The sequence below is a fragment of the Papio anubis genome, chromosome 6 (genome assembly GCF_008728515.1).
Source record: "Papio anubis isolate 15944 chromosome 6, Panubis1.0, whole genome shotgun sequence".
NCBI lineage: Eukaryota > Metazoa > Chordata > Mammalia > Primates > Cercopithecidae > Papio > Papio anubis.
This window is the reverse complement of record NC_044981.1, coordinates 166367088-166384151: the sequence shown is the minus strand read 5'-3', so window position 1 is coordinate 166384151 and position 17064 is coordinate 166367088. Positions and strand designations below refer to the sequence as shown.

General features: G+C 47.6%; 1 long non-coding RNA gene across 1 annotated transcript; it reads left to right on the top strand.

Annotated features, from left to right (window-relative positions):
* The first annotated feature begins 274 nt into the window (after positions 1-274).
* On the top strand, positions 275-10746 carry LOC108585667. The gene is made up of 3 exons (XR_002521865.2): positions 275-608; positions 2590-2795; positions 10697-10746. It is a non-coding gene; the product is annotated as an uncharacterized LOC108585667 (long non-coding RNA).
* The last annotated feature ends 6318 nt before the right edge of the window (positions 10747-17064 follow it).

Below are 17064 nucleotides of genomic sequence, written 5' to 3'. Positions count from 1 at the left end.
GCTGGGCGGAGGGGCGGGCTGGCGGAGGGGCGCGGCTGGCGAGGGCGGCCGGGCGGCGGGGCGGGGCTGGCGGCGGGCGGCTGGCGTGAGGGGCGGCTGGCGGAGGGGCGGCTGGCGGAGGGCGGCTGGAGGGGCGTGGGGCGCAGCCCACAGCCGGGCCGGTAGGCGGAAGTCGGGCGCGGGGGGCCGGGGCTGCAAGAGAGGCGGTCACCTGGGAGGGCAGGCGGAACGCCTGAGAGCGGCTGCAGGACCCAAGCGAGGGAGCGGGGTAAGGAAACCTCCTAGCGTTAGCCCCGCCCCTGGCGCCTCTGCTTCCGAGCCGCTTACCTGGTTCCTCCGGGTGCTCAGGGATGGTTCTGGTCTTTGGAAGAGTCGCAGCTGGTGACGGCGCCCCCCTCACCTCTGCTCATGTCCTGCTGTGGACCTGCGGGTGACCGCCAGGCAGGCAGAGCCCTCACTCAAACCTTGCCTGCTGGTGTCCTCAGGATGTGGGAAACCTGTGCGCTGGCCAAGTGTTACCCAGGAGTAGGCAGTGAAAGATAAATGAAGATTGAACAGGTAAAGTGAGGACCGTACAGTGGAAAGCGAGAATCCTGTGTGCCCTGAAGGTAATGAAGAAACCTCTGCAAAAGAGTCATTGCCTGAACTGGTTTTTCAGGTTAACTTAAGAATGCCCTTGGGCAAGCAGAGGGTCCATCAGTAGGTTGGAGGGTTTCGAATTTTACTGTTGGTTTGCAGAGGTCTGAAAGAAACATGCACCAGCTGTTCTCTCTGAGGACTTCTACCTGTGAGGTCTCATTTACATAACAAGACCGTGGTTGTCAGCCAGGTCTCCCACTCCCATAACCTGTTATGCCACAATCCAAACCCCCATTCTGTAACCTCAAGATGGTATATAAGCTTCTGAACCCCATTTGGGGCTTCAGCAAAATCACTCTAGTTCTCCCCCATGTGCATGTCAATAAATTTGTATGCCCTTTCTCCAATTAATCTGCCTTTTGTCAGTTGACTTTTCAGTGAACCTTCAGAAAACAAAAAGGAAGCTTTCCATTGGCTACTACAGTGGCTTTAATGGAAGTAAAGTCATCAACAACATTTATTTTTGATAAAATCACAGTTTAATTGGCAGTATATTTGTTTTCTTTTTGTTTTGTTTGAGATGGAGTCTCGCTCTGTCGCCCAGGCTAGAGAGCAATGGCTCACTGCAGCCTCCGCCTCCCCGGTTCAAGCATTCGCCTGCCTCAGCCTCCCGAGCAGTTGAGTAGTAGTATATTTGTAATGGTACATAAAATAATGTCTGTTTTTAAATAAACATTTACATTGTGAACGAAAAGTTATCTCAACTCTCCATCAATTTTTTTTTTCTTTTTTGAGATGGCATCTTGCTCTGTCACCCAGGCTGGAGTGCAGTGGCTGCAACCTCTGCCTCCCGGGCAAGTGATCCTCTTGCCTCAGCCTCCTGAGCAGCTGGAGTTATAGGTGTGTGCCACCACACCCAGCTAATTTTTGTATCTTTGGTAGACAGGGTTTCGCCATGTTGGCCAGGCTTGTCTCGAATTCCCGACCTCAGGTGATCTGCCCGCCTCAGCTTCCCAAAGTACTGGGATTATAGGCATGAGCCACCGCATCCGGCATCCATCAGTTTAGAAAGTTTATTTCACCAAGGTTAAGGTTGCGCCCATGGCAGCCTCAGAAGGCCCTGACAACATGTGCCCTAGGTGGTCAGGGTACAGTTTGCTTTTGTACATGTTAGGGAGACATGAGACATCAATCAGTATGTGTAATATGTACTTTAGTCAGGTAAAGCTGAACTTGAGGCAAGGGCTTCCAGGTCATGAGTAGATAAGAGGCAAAAGATTGCATTCTTTTGAGTCCTTGATCAGCCTTCCACTGAATACACAATTTAGTCTGGCTTAGTGAATCATCATTTTTACATAAACAGTAGGGGAGGGGAAACAATCAGATATGCATTTGTCTCAGGTGCACCTTAGAGGGATAACTTTTGAGTTCTGTCCGTCCTTTTTCCACAAGAAATTTCCTTGTATGCAAATTTTAAGGGAGGTATGTAGCCTCTTATCTTGGTAGCTATATCTTATTTAGGAATAGAATGGGAGGCAGGTTTGTCTGACATAGTTCCCAGCTTGACTTTACCCTTTTAAGGGAGGAGATCACCCCTCATATTGTCTTATGCCCAGTTTCTGCCTCCAAAGAAAGAAGAAGTAAAAGCTAAAAGGCAGAAATGAAATCCACAAGCAGACAGCTGAACGCCACACCCTGGGCCTGGTAGTCAAAGATCGACCCCTGACCTAATCAGTTATGTTATCTATAGATTACAGACATTGTATAGAAAAGCACTGTGAAAATTCCTATCCTATTTTGCTCCAATTTAATCACCAGTGCATGCAGCCCCCAGTCGCATATCCCCTGCTTGCTCAATCGATCACGACCCTGTCATGTGCACCCCCTTAGAGTCATGAGCCCTTAAGAGGGACAGGAATTGCTCACTTGGGGAGCTCGCCTCTTGAGACAGGAGTCTTGCCAATGCGCCCAGCCAAATAAACCCCTTCCTTCTTTAACTCGGTGTCTGAGGAGTTTTGTCTGCGACTTGTGGAACATCCTTGTGGGGGACTCCGACCAGCCCAAGTGACGTGGATCCTGAGAGCGCTCCCAAGTAGGCATTCGCCTCGGTGGGACACCTCGCCAGAGCAGTGTGTGGCAGGCCCCCATGGAGAATCAACGCAGGAGCTAAACACCGGGAAGGAATGGGCACTTGGAGGCTGGACATCTAAAACTTGGTAAGACTAGTCTTTGAAACTTGCCCCCTCTGAGTGGAAGCATGGCCTGATCACCCATGGCGTGCCTTTATTGGCACTTTGGTTTTGGTTTTGGTTTTGACTTGGTTTGAATTGCTTGACAGGATTGGTCTTGGGAACTTGCCCACTCCATTTGAGTGGAATCATGGCCTGATCACCCTTCGTGTGCCTGTACCGGCACTTTGGTGTTTTTGACTTGACTTTGATTGCTTGATACTTTGGTTTTGGTTTTGACCTGGCTTGGATTTCTGGGTACTCTGATTTTGGTTTTGGTTTTAGTTTGGCACAAACTGCAAAAGTGTGTGTGTGCCCTTTTTACCCATTCTTTGTTTTGTGGTGTGCATGTGGTGTGAGCATGGTGGTTTGTCTCAAAGAAGCATAGGTCAGGCACAAATAAGCCCACGCTACTAGGAACTATATTGAAAAATGTCAAGAAAGAATTTAAAGGAGACTATGGAGTACTATGACTCTAGGAAAACTTAAAACTTTGTGTAAGATAGACTGGCCAGCATTAGAAATAGGTTGGCCATTGTAAGGAAGCCTGGAGAGGTCCTTTGTTTCAAAGGTATGGCACAAGGTAACCTGTAAGCCAGGGAACCCAGAGCAGTTCCTGTATGTAGACACTTGGTTACAGCTGGTTTTAGATCCCCTGCCCCCAACACACAGTGGTTGAGAGAACAGCAGCATAAGCGGCTGGCAGAGGCAAGGAAAGACCAGCAGAGAGAGGAAAACAAAAAGACAGAGAGGAAAAAAGGCAAAGAGAGAGAGGAAGAGACAGAAAGGAAGAGACAGACAAAGAGGGAGTCAAAGAGAGAGAGAGAGAGAGAAAGAAAGAGGCAGAGAGAGAGAACAGATAGAGGCAAAAGGAAAGTCAAAGAGAGAGATATACAAGTAGTTAAAAAGAAAGTGTACCCTATTCCTTTAAAAGCTAAGGTAAATTTAAAACCTATAATTGATAATTGAAGGTATTCTCCATAACCTTATAACACTCCAGTACCACTTTGTTGTCAGTGTAAACAAGGACTTATCCTGAAAGCACTGAGGCCTTCCTATCAAAAATCCTTAACCCGTTAACCAACAGATGGCCCAAATACATTCAATCTGTAGCAGCAACTGCTTTGCTAACCAAAAAAAAAAAAGTAAAAAAAAAAAAAACAAACTCTTAGAGGAAACCTCATTGTGAGCACACGTCACCAGTTCAGAAGAATCCTAAGGAAAAAAAAGAAAGGACGGACTCATCACACCCAAGTCAAGAAAGCGCCATGACCTCCAGAGTCATGGGCCATAGTCCCAGTGGAAAACCCTACCAAATTAAAGCTAAGAAAAATTTAACTCTTTTCATCTATTCTATTACTCTTTTTTCTTTCCTCGTTCTATTGCTGACCATCTAGTTATTAACATAACCAAGTCAATTTCACCTCTAACTCTTGCATTTAATGCTTGCTTTGTTATACCCTGTGAGGACTTGCCAAGTCAAAGACAGCTTTCTACTTCAGAAAAGTACTTCTGTCCCTCCTGACTCTCCTCAGACTGGGCATTAGTAAACTGGGACCATTTAATCCAGGGAGATTTCAATAAAGACCCCTGTGCCAACCAGGAGTGTTGCCCTCCGATGTAGAGCTTTCATGCCACAGTTGGTCCAACGTTCTGTGGACCACTAAAGAGCAAGGATGGACTGCCCCAACCAGTTTTTGTGATTTCCTAAAACCATACATTCATTTTACTAGAGGATCATAGAATTTAAAGACTTAAAACAAACTTTAGCAATTAAGACTGGATACCAAGATGCAAATGCCTGGTTAAAATAGATCAAATATTCCATCTGCACGTTAAACAGAAGCAATTGTTACACTTGTGCACATGGCAGGCCAGAGGCCCAGATTGTCCCCTTTCCACTAAGGTGGTCCTCCAGTTGACCAGGTGTGGGCTGCATGGTAGCTCTTTTCAAGGATTCTACAGTCTGGAGTAATAAGTCATGCCAAGCTCTCTCTGCTATATCCCAAAGTCCAGCATCATGCGAGTCAGCCCCTGAGGGCCATCCAGCTTCCATCTCCCAAAACTAAGTTCACTTCGTGTCTCTCACAACAGGGAGAAAACTTAGTGTTCCTTGGAGACCTGAAAGGATGCAGTGAGGTTAAGAATTTTCAAGAGCTTATCAATCAGTTAGCCCTTGTTCATCCCCAAGCAGATGTGTGGTGGTATTGTGGTGGACCTTTACTGGGCACTCTGCCGAATAACTGGAGTGGCACTTGCACTTTAGTCCAATTGGCTATCCCTTTCACCCTGGCATTTCATCAACCAGAAGGAAAAAAAATAAGACATTGGAAAGCGAGAGAAGTCCCTTATGGGGCTTTCGACTCTCATGTCTATTTAGACACAAATGAAGTCCCACGAGGAATACTAGATCAATTTAAAGCTTGAAATCAAATAGCTACAGGATTTGAGTCAGTATTTTAGTAGGTAACGGTTAATAAAAATGTAGATTAGATAAACTACATCTATTACAAGCAACAGCAACGAGCTTTTCATGAGTTAAAAGAAAAACTCATGTCAGTCCCAGCCCTGAGGCTACCTGACCTGACAAAACTCTTTACACTCTGTGTGTCAGAAAGAGAAAAAATGGCAGTTGGAGTTTTAACCCAGACTGTGGGGCCCTGGCCAAGGCCAGTGGTCTATCTCTCAAAACAACTGGACAGGATTTCCAAAGCCTGGTCCCCAGGTCTAAGGGCCCTAGCAGCAACGGCCCTGTTAGCACAAGAAGCAGATAAAGTAACCCTTAGGCAAAACCTGAATATAAAGGTCCCCTATGCTGTGGTAACTTAATGACTACCAAAAGACATCATTGGTTAACAAATACTAGATTAACCAAGTACCAAAGCTTGCTATGTGAAAATCCCCACATAGCCATTGAAGTTTGCAACACTCTAAACCCCACCACCTTGCTCCTGGTAGCTGAGAGCCCAGTTAAATATAACTGTGTAGAGGTATTGGACTCAGTTTTTTCTAGCAGGCCCAACCTCCAAGACCATCCTTAAACATCAGTAGACTGAGCGGTACGTGGACGGGAGCAGCTTTGACAACAAGCCCTACTCCAGTCACACTCGGAAGCTGATTGGTCCATGCACGGCCGAAGCATAAGGAAACTCATCACAGGACTCATTTTCCTTAAAATTTGGACTTTTACAGTAAGGACTTCAACTGACCTTCCTAGACTGAGGACTGTTCCCAGTATATACATCAAGTCACTGAAGTAGGACAAGAGGTTGCTACAGTCCTATTGTTTTATGGTTATTAAAAGTGTGCTGGAACTCTTTAAAAAGAACTTGTTTGTATAATGTTATTCTATACAAGGTATGTAGCCCAGGAAATGACCAACCTGATGTGTGTTATTCTCCATCTGAGCCTTCCATGACCACATTTTAAAAAATAAGATTAAGGGCTGAGGACTGGTGGGGGCTCATAAACGATACAAGTAAAGTGTTAGCCAAAACAGAAGAAAAAGGGGTGCCCAAACAAGTCACGTTAAAATTTGATGCCTGTGCTGTCATTAATAGTATTATGTTAGGAATAAGGTGTGGTTCTCTTAATTGGAAAAGAGGCTATATGACAGAAAATAAGTACATCTGTCATAAATTAAGACTGTGTGGAAATAAATGTAAATATTGGTCTTGTGTCATCTAGGCCACTTAGATTTAAAAAAAAAAAAGAAAGAAAAGGATCCAGTCCACCTTCAGAAAGGAAAAAATGGCCCTTCCTGTACTAAGAGACAATGTAACCCCTTAGAGCTAGTAATAACCAATCCCCTGATCCTCGCTGGAAAAAAGAGGAGTGTGTGACCTTAGGAATTGACGGGGCTGGACTGGATCCTCGAGTAAATATCTTGGTTCAAGGAGAGTTTACAAACGCTCTCCTGAGCCAGTGTTTCAAACTTTCTATGATGAATTAAATGTGCCAGTAGAAATTCCAAGAAAAACAAGAAATTTGTTTTTACAATTAGCCTAGCATGTAGCCCACTCTCTCAATGTCACTTCATGTTATGTATGTGGAGGAATTGTAATGGGAGATCAATGGCCATGGGAAGCCCGAGAATTAGTAACTACAGACCCAGTTCCTGATGAATTCCTGACTCAAAAGAATCACCCTGATAAAGGTCCTAAAAGCCTCAATTATTGGACAATATTGCATAGCTAGAGAAGGAAAAGAATTCACTCACCTCATAGGACAACTTAGTTATCTGAGACAGAAACTGTATAATGGTACCACAAAAACAGTCACTTGATGGAGTTCAAATCACACAGAGAGAAATCCATTTAGTAAATTCCCAAACTTGCAAACCGTGTGGACCCACCCGGAGTCCAACCAGGACTGGACAGCCCCCACTGGATTATACTGGATATGTAGGCATAGAGCTGGCACCAAATTACCTGACCAGTAGGCAGGCAATTGTGTTATTGGCACTATTAAGCCATCTTTCTTCCTACTGCCCATAAAAACAGGTGAACTCCTGGGGTTCCCTGTCTGTGCTTCCCATGAAAAGAGAAGCATAGCTATAAGAAATTGAAAAACTGATAAATGGCCCTCTGAGAGAATCAGACAATATTATGGGCCTGCTACTTAGGCACAAGATGGCTCATGGGGATATCGGACCCCCATTTACATGATCAACTGAATCATATGGTTACATTTATGCTTGCTGCATAAATGCCGCCTTAATACAAATCCCACCTTGTTACCACCAGATAGCTGTGCTATTTAGAACTTGAGTCGTTACAGACTTTGCTGCCCTGCACATTGAAGGTTCTACAGTGTTCCATCTGTTCTCCTTACATCTTTTCCTTCCAGAGTCATATCCATGGGGAAATTGAGAACACACTTGGTTTCAGTTACTAAAGTTTTGGATACAGCACAACTAAAATGAAGCAGCTGAAAGCTCCAAACACACTCACTGTCCAGGCTGAAAGAATGCTCCAGGGCTGACAGGGCCACTCTGCCATCCCTAACCCACGGCTTCCCACCCAGAGCCAAGCATTCCACTGCTTGCTAATCCTAGGCCAACAGGCAGTGGGCAAGATGGGGTGGTGGATAATGGGTAGATCATCATTTCCACTTAGGTTCATTGGCCAGAGCTTGCTTTGGTGGTAACATCTAGCTGCAAGGGAGGCTGTGGGATAGACCTTGCTAAAATTGAAGAAGATGGAGATAGTCAATTTTTAGAAAGGGGAGAAATGGATATCAGGGGAAAATCACAGTATCCAACATACTACTTTAATGAGGAAAGTTCTATTTGCAGGTGTCTGTCACCTCCCTCCCCCCCGCCCCCCCCCTCACCCATTCTGTGACCTCCCAGCAAGCTGAACCTTTCCTACTCTTGCCAGTGGAAGTTCAGCTCTGCATCCCTGCCTCAGGGCTCAATTCACTGCCTGTTCAGGAAGCTGTCCCAGACCCCCTTAGCCCAATGACAGTGTCTGCTGTGTTCAGTGAATGCGTGTATTACAGTGAAGTACACTCATCTTAAGTGTACAGCTTGTTGATCAAGATGTGGAACATTCTAGCATCCAGGAAGGTTCCTTTATGCCCTTTTCTAGTGAGTACCTACTCCCAAGGTAACCACTATCAGGGTCTCTATTGCCAAAGACCAGTTTATTATTAGGCTGAGCACTTTCTGTCTTCTCTAGTTCAATGTCATGTCTTCACGATCCATCTGTGTTGTATGTATCTGTAGACCTCATTTTTGATAGAGGCTTAGTATTCCATTGTGTAAGTGAACCGCAGCTTGTGTGTGTCCTGCTGATGGAGGTGGGGGCTGTTCCCAGCAGATGTTCTAGCCCATGTTCTCTGGTGGCCACATTCAGCACATAACACGCTTGCTGTTTTGACTACTCACACGGAAACTCATGCTCATGACCTTTAGCCACTTAGGATGACGGCTTTATTTATGAGATGGGGTCTTGTTCTGTTGCCCAGGCTGGAGTGCAGTGATGCAATCATGGCTCACGGCAGCCTCGACCACCTGGGCTTAAGTGATCCTGTGTTGTATGTATCAGTAGACCTTACTTTTGATGGAGGCTTAGTATTCCATTGTGTAAGTGAACTGCAGCTTGTGTGTGTCCTGTCTCAGCCTCCCGAGTAGCCAGGATTACAGGCGCACCCCACCATGCTCCACTAACACTGGCTTTCAGTGATGCAAATCTGCCCTATGGGGGTGGTCTCCGTCATTGATCTTACCTACGACTCAGCACTGAGATTGTTCCTGGCTCCAGTGTACACAGAGACTGTGACCCCTATCTGGATTTGGGGTGAGGCAGTTGTACATCCTGGAGGCCTTCAACCACAGCTTATTAGCTGTTTGTTGATTAATCAAAATTGGAAAAGATCCTTTATCTTACAAAATTTAAGGTCCCCGCTGCAGATGTGTGAAGGGCTTTCACAACGCTTCTTCTAATTCTGTGGTTTGATTGGCTGCTCTTATGCATTTCCTGGCTTTCCTTGAGTTCATACCAGCTGACCAATCTCTGGGGCCCTGCTGGTGGGCTGGATGTTGTAGGAGAAGCTGAGACCTGAGATGAGAACAGGCCTGGCACTGTGCCAGAGGTCCCAGGACATCTCTGTGCCGGGGCTCTTTGTGTACAATGAAAGTTGGACAATCTTTCTTGGAAAACGTGCCTGAGCTTCATGTGTGGAATGGAGATCTCACAGCAGTTTCACTCGTGGTGAGCTGTGGATACCCGCAGGGCCAAGAGTTTGCACTCCACCTTCAGCCTGGGAGGTGTGCCTGGCTTGCCTGGCTGGCAGCTCATCCCTTCTGCACTCACGGGAGGGTGTTTGTGAAGCCTTTGTCTCGAGAGCTGTCAGAGCACTGTGGGAATTTCTCTGCTCCTCCTAAAAGCCTGCCTGCTGAGTGGGTGCATTTATTTTCTGTCTTATCACATCAGTACGCTTGTCAAAAGCTGGATTACAAATCAGTTAGTTCTGTGATGTCAGATCTCTCTTTTTGCCTTGACTTCTGAGATAGGATAGATGGTACGCATATGCATGAGGTCCTGTGTGAGGCCCACTGGTGCCAGTCAACTCGCTATGCGGTGGCACACGAGTGATTGGTGCTGAGTATTAAATCCTGTACCACCTCAGGTGGGTTTGTTTTGTTTAAAAACTTTGCATGAATATGCTTCTTTGCCAGAGGTGGGATAGTTTACCTGGAAGGTGACACCGTGTGTCTGCATGGACAGGAGCAGCAGACATCAGAGAGATGTGATTGAGATAAATAGTATGTTGATGTAGCCCCACTCCCCTCCTCAGGAGGTGAGCAGCTGGGGTCCCTGCATGTGTGGAGGTCTGTCCCTTGAGGGTCTCACTGTTGAGGAGGCTTCACTCCACTCCTCAGCATATGAGCAGCCCCAGGTCCCTGTGTGCAAGGAGGTCTGCCCCTCAGAAGGGTTTACCTGTGAGCCCACACTCACCTGTCCTGCACCGCGAGCTGGTAGCAGTTCCCCAGGGATGTGGCCCCATGGGTTGTAGGAAGGACACCACTCAGGGATGAGCTGCTTCCTAAATGCCCTCATGCATCCTAGACCCTCTTCTCAGCAGCCTGAGCCTCTGATCCTGCCCATGAATGCTGGTGTGGGTGTGTTTGGCCCTGTGTCAGGTCTGTCTGATGGAGATGGGGCAGGTGCAGTGATATGGTTTGTCTGTGTCCTCACCCAAATCTCATCTTGAATTGTACTCCCATAATTCCCGCATGTTGTGGGAGGGACCTGGTGGGAGATAATTTGAATCATGGGGGTGGTTCCCCCATACTGTTCTCGTGGTAGTGAATGAGCCTCATGAGATCTGATGGTTTTATCAGGGGTTTCCCACTTTTGCATCTTCCTTATTCTCTCTTGCAGCCACCATGTAAGAAGTGCTTTTCACCTCTCACTGTGATTCTGAGGCCTCCCCAGCCATGTGGAGCTGTAAGTCCAATTAAACCTCTTTTTCTTCCCAGTCTGGAGTATGTCTTTATCAGCAGTGTGAAAAGGAACTAATACAGTAAATAGGTACCAGTAGAGTGGGGCATTGCTGAAAAGATACCTGAAACTGTGGAAGCGACATTGGAACTGGGTAACAGGCAGATATTGGAAGTTTGGAGGGCTCAGAAGAAGACAGGAAAATGTGGGGAAGTTTGGAACTTCCTAGAGATATTTTGAATAACTTTGACCAAAAGTCTGATAGTGATATGGACAATAAGGTCCAGGCTGAGATGGTCTCAGATGGAGATGAGGAACTTGTTGGAAACTGTAGCAAAGGTGACTCTTGTTATGTTTTAGCAAAGAGACTGGCAGCATTTTACCCCGCCCTAGAGATTTGTGGAACTTTGAACTTGAGAGAAATTATTTAGGGTATCTGGCGGAAGAAATTTCTAAGCAGCAAAGCGTTTAAGAGGTGACTTGGGTGCCATTAAAGGCATTCAGTTTTATAAAGGAAGCAGAGCATTAAAGTTTGGAAAATTCACAGCTTAATAATGTGATAGAAAATAAAAACCCAATTTCTGAGGAGAAATTCTTGCCAGCTGCAGAAATTTGCTTGAGTAATGAGGAGCCTAATGTTAATCCCCAAGACAATAGAAAAATGTCTCCAGGGAATGTCAGAGAGCTTCATGGCAGCCCGTCCCATCATAGGCCCAGAGGCCTAAGAGAAAATGGTTTTGTTGGCCTGGCCCAGGGTCCCTGAGCTGTGTGCAGCCTAGTGACTTGGTACCCTGCATCCCAGCTGCTCCAGCCATGGCTGAAAGGGACCAATGTACAGCTCAGGCCGTGGCTTCAGAGGGTGCAAGCCCCAAGCCTTGTCAGCTTCCACGTGGTGTTGAGCCAGCGAATGCACAGAAGTCAAGACTTGGGGTTTGGGAACCTCTGTCTAGATTTCAGAAGATGTATGGAAATGCCTGAATGTCCAGTCAGAAGTTTGGTGCAGGGGCGGGATGTTCGTGGAGAACCTCTGCTAGGGCAGTGCTGCAGGGAAATGTGGGGTTGGTGCTCCCACACAGAGTCCCTACTGGGGCACTGCTTAGTGGAGCTGTGAGAAGAGGGCCAAAGTCCTCCAGACCCCAGAATGGTGGATCCACCGACAGCTTGCACTGTTCACCTGGAAAAGCTACAGACCCTCAGTGCCAGCCTGTGAAAGCAGCTGGGAGGGAGGCTGTACCCTGCAAAACCACAGGGACGGAGCTGCCCAAGACCATGGGAACCCATCTGTTGCATCAGCATGACCTGGATGTGAGACCTGGAGTCAAAGGAGATCATTTTGGAGCCTTAATATTTGACTGCCCCACTGGATTTCAGACTTGCATGGGCCCTGTAACCCCTTTGTTTTGGCCAGTTTCTCCCATTTGGAATGGCTGTATTTACCCAATACCTGTACCCCCATTGTATCCAGGAAGTGACTAGCTTGCTTTTGATTTTACAGGCTCATAGGGACTTGCATTGTCTCAGATGAGACTTTAGACTGTGCACTTTTGGGTTAATGCTGAAATGAGTTAAGACTTTGGGGGACTGTTGGGAAGGTGTGATTGGTTTTGAAATGTGAGGACATGAGATTTGGAGGGGCCAGGGGTAAAATGATATGGTTCGGCTCTGTGTCCCCACCCAAATCTGATCTTACATTATACTCCCAGAATTTCCACATGTTGTGGGAGAGATCTGGTGGGAGATAATTTGAATCATGGGGGCGGTTTCCCCCACTATGTTCTCGTTATAGTGAATGAGTCTCACAAGATCTGATGGTTTTATCAGGGGTTTCTGCTTTTGTATCTTCCTCATTTTCTCTTGCCACCACCATGTAGGAAGTGCCTTTCAACTCCTACCATGATTCTGAGGCCTCCCCAGCCATGTGGAAATGTAAGTCCCATTAAACCTCTATTTCTTCCCAGTCTCAGGTATGTCTTTATCAGCAGCATGAAAACAGACTAATACATGCAGGGAGCACAGGCCCAGGACTGCAGGCCTGGCCACCTCATCCACTTCCGTCAGCAGCCCTGCAGTAGGCTTTCTGTGGTGGAGGTCAGAGTACTCCTGGTGACCCACCCCACCCACCATGGACCCTGGTGTGGATGTCACCTAGCAGAGGCCGATTGAATTGTGTGGCTTGGGGGGTGGGGGCAGAACCTACCACTCTTTATCTCCACTCAGAGCTGTGGGCTCTGGTCACACTCAACACAGCTTTTCGCTCATGGAATTATGAAAAGATTCTTTCATTTTTAAAAAATGCCCTGAAAACAGCCACCTACCAGCAGTAAAGGGACAGGCCTAGGAAAGCAGTGGCTTCTACTCAGAGATGAGGGCTTGTGGTTCAGCTGCAGGAAGGCTGAATCTGCCAGCAGCTCAGGCCCACAGTGTGAGCCCAAAACAGGTTTACTATTCTGCACTATTATAATTCCACACATGCAAGAGGTCACCCTTTACTGTGCTTGCAACTTTGGGTTTTTGAGAAGGGCTCAGCAGCCATCCCTGTGGATGGCTGTGAGATGCTGAACCCATCTCTAGGCCTGGGGGAGAACAAACAGCTTGGTGAGCAAGTTGAGTGTATGAATTGCTCCCATTGGCTGGGGTCTTATTCACTCACCAGGGCCTGTGTTGAGCACAGAACATGTATTCATATTAGATTTGCACTACTACTCTGGGATGAATGTTTTTATCCATTTTACAAAGGGGAAACAGGATCAGAGAGGTTAAATAAATTATCCAAAGTTACACAGCCAATACAGGTGAGGATTGGAACCCAGGTGTGTCCACTCAGAGCCTGGCTCTTTGCAACTTTGCTGTGTTTTCTGTCTGTATTTATACAACTCCAGTGACCCAGTCTGCATCCCCTCAGCCCCTCCCAGGGGGCAGCACAGCTCGGATGGAGAACTGCCTAATTCCTCCATGTATCATGAGCTCACATTGGAATGGGACCCCACTTTCTTCCACAGGCTGGAGTTCTAGGCATCTGCCTAAGTGAATTAACCTTTCAGGAAAGTCTTGTGAAGGCAGGGACAGATGAACAGCCTGTGCTCATGCCTCACACACTTGGGCCCAGGCCAACCCCCTAGCACCCCTCCCCTGGCCCCACCTCTCAGCACTAGAGTCTCCTGAGCCCTCACTTGTTTCTGGAGTGGACCTGGCCTGTTCATCCTGCTCCCTTGCTGATGGGCCATCCTTGTCCATTCCCTCCGTGAGGGGCATCTCCTCCCACCTGGGGTGTTTCTTCCCACAAAGGGCACCCTTTGTATCTGACCTTCCATTTGGAATTCTCTCTCCCATCATTGTAGCTCTTTAGGTGTTTTCAAAATTGCCTTCTTGAATTCAGCCTCAGCTCCTTCATTTACTAGTCTTGTGACTATGGGCAGGTTATTAAACCCCTCTAGGTTTCATTCTCCTCATTTGTAAAGTGGGAACAATGACACCTCCCTAGAGTTGCCATCAGGATTAAAGACAGCATGCACACAAAGCTTGGCACAGACTCTGTCTTCTCTCCTGTACGGTAAATCCCTTCTGGACAGAGACCACGTTCAGAGACCTCTGTGTCCTCCACTTCTACCCCTCCCCAACTTCTACATTTAGCAGGACTGGGTGCGTCGGTGCAGAACACATGCGTGAACCAGAGTGGCAGGCCCTCTGCAGGGACTGTCTCTGCTCAGAGGGGACCACAGGGTACAGTGGGTTTAGCCATCACCCTGGGCAGTCTGACACGATGCTCGTCTGGGCAGTTCTGCGAGTGCCAACGGCTGGGCCATCATCACTGTGGATCTTGTGTGGACAGCACCTGGGCAGGCACCAGGCTCCACCTCATCTGACTCATAGGTGTGTGGCCCGATTTTAAACGGTCCCAACGTGCCAGCCCAGGAAGTCATTCCATAGCAAACAACTGCCGAGTCCCATGCTCCAGCAGGTTCCTCATTGGGATGTCCGCCTGTATTTCTTTTAAGACCCGTTGCACTCTGTTTTCCTACATGGAGTTCTTTCTGTGTTTCTTAGTTTCCTACAGGACACAGATGTGCACATATGCTCCCTGGCTTGAAGGTCCGAGGCGGCTCATGTTTGCCATGCACACGCGTGAGCTCCTTTACAGCTGGAATATCCCTGGGCTTGGATGGCAGGCCAGCATCGCCATCCCCTCCCAACAGACCCTGCTCTAGGCCAGGAACTCTGACAGTCTAAGGCGAGTCTCAGCCCCTGCCAGTGAATGGTCTAGAGCTGTGCATGTGACCCCACCCTGACAGTGAGACTTGAGGGTCTTCTTCTTACGTGGTGATACTGTGACCCTGTGACCCACCTGGATGCGTGGGGGAATGTGGGAGACACCTGAAGGCCCCCAGCACGTCCTGGAGCCAACTCCCGTGTCAGCGTTTCCCTGGAGCATCTCAGACACACACAAGCTCCTGCTTGCCTGGCCGCCCACACCGTCCTCCTCGTCCCTGGGACTCTCCAGGCTCCTTTGGTTGTGCCATGGGATGAAATGCTCTCTGTCCTCATGCTTCACCTGATTATTTCCACTCCTTATACACTCAGTTTAAATCAGGGCCTGTGTTTTCCAGTCTTCTTTTGCGTCTCTCATAGTTTGCAATTACATATTTGCATGTGTGATTACTGTCTTAACTTCTGACTTGAGCAAACCATCAGCCGCATGAAGACAGGTCAGTTGTTCAGCACCTTGGAGTCAACACCCATTCAGGCCCAGGCCTCTCTGGCATTCATTTTGTTGAATGAATGAACACTGAAAAACAGCTGATAGCTGTGACTAGTGAGATGCTTACTGGGCTGTTTATGACCCTGTTTTTCAATCTTTAATGTGCACATTAATGCTGAATCTCATGAGAGTGCAGATTTGGACTCTGGGTCTGGTGTAGAACATCTCCAGCTGGCTCTAGGGAATGATTCTGGTTCAAGGAATATCCTTGAGGAGCAGGAGCTAGAACTTTCTGAAACGACCTTGCCTGGGCCCAGCCCAGAGGTCCTGACTTCTTTGGCCTGAGTGGCTCCTGGCTTAGACAATATTCCTAGCCCAGGGGCCTTGCCCATCTGTGCTGTGTTGTGCCAAAGTAACTTCTGACCTAATTGGGACCTCACTGCAGATTTGGTGTTGTGTTCTTGTGTGTGTGTGTTTAAATTTGCTACATTGTAAAGGCTTCCTTGAGCCCCTAAACCCTTTTAAAATATCACTTCTGGCTGGGCGTGGTAGCTCACACCTGTAATCCCAGCACTTTGAGGGGCCGAGGCGGATGGATCACGAGGTCAGGAGTTCGAGACTAGCCTGGCCAACATGTCTCACTGCTCACTGCCGTCTGCCCCGTGGGATGCGACTTCCTGTGCCCTGGGTTGGGCCCTTTTCCTGCTGTGCTCAGAGGCCTTGAACAAAGGTAGGGCCTGCCTCATGCTGGTCACCTGCCGTTTAGTAAATGCTTTTAGTATCTACTGTATACCAAGCTCTCTTGGGGATAAAATGGAGACCACATTTTCTTTTACTGTTCAGCCCAGCACAGGAAAATATGGATTCAATGAGTAAGTTTCTACCTAGCTTGAAGAAGTGAGTTCAAATAGAGACACAGCCACTCAAGAGGACACTTCTGTGAACCTCCAGGCCTTTCTGAAGCCCTGGTGGCCTGGTGGCTCCCGGGGTTGCCCTCTCATGAATGGGATTTCTCAGACATTCTTCTCTTTCTAAGGTCTGTTCTGCTGAAGGGAAGGATGTGGGATGGGGAGTGGGTGGGAAGTCCTCAGACTCTTAGGAGAATCCACCTGCCTGCAACAGACGCAGTGCCTGCCATGCAGTCGCTAGTGTGGAACACCACCTAGTGTGTGTGACCCGGTGGCTCCCACCGAAGTCTGACCAGAAGAAGGGTGGAGCTGGTCAGAGCAATTCAGTGCTTCCTTCTTGAGTTATTTGGAGGCAAAGCCTTTTGCAAGAAAACAGCCTTGCTTCTTGTCACCGTGTGCAAGTATTCTTTGAAACATTGCCTCCTTGTTTCTGTTGTTTGAAAACATCTTCACCTGCATGCTGATATTTGGCTCCAGATGGGGGAAGATTATGGCAAATGCAATGTCCACAAGGCCGGACTGGTGGGAATCATTGCTCTATAAGGGGCATGGAACACATTTCATGACTTTGTGCTCAAACCTTGTGCTGTCTTCCTGTTTTCTGACATTGTCAGCCAACATCAATTTAATAAAATTTTAGAGTTTTATTTTAAAACTGGTCAAGTCAGGCCACGCCTGTAATCCTAGCAATTTGGGAGACTGAG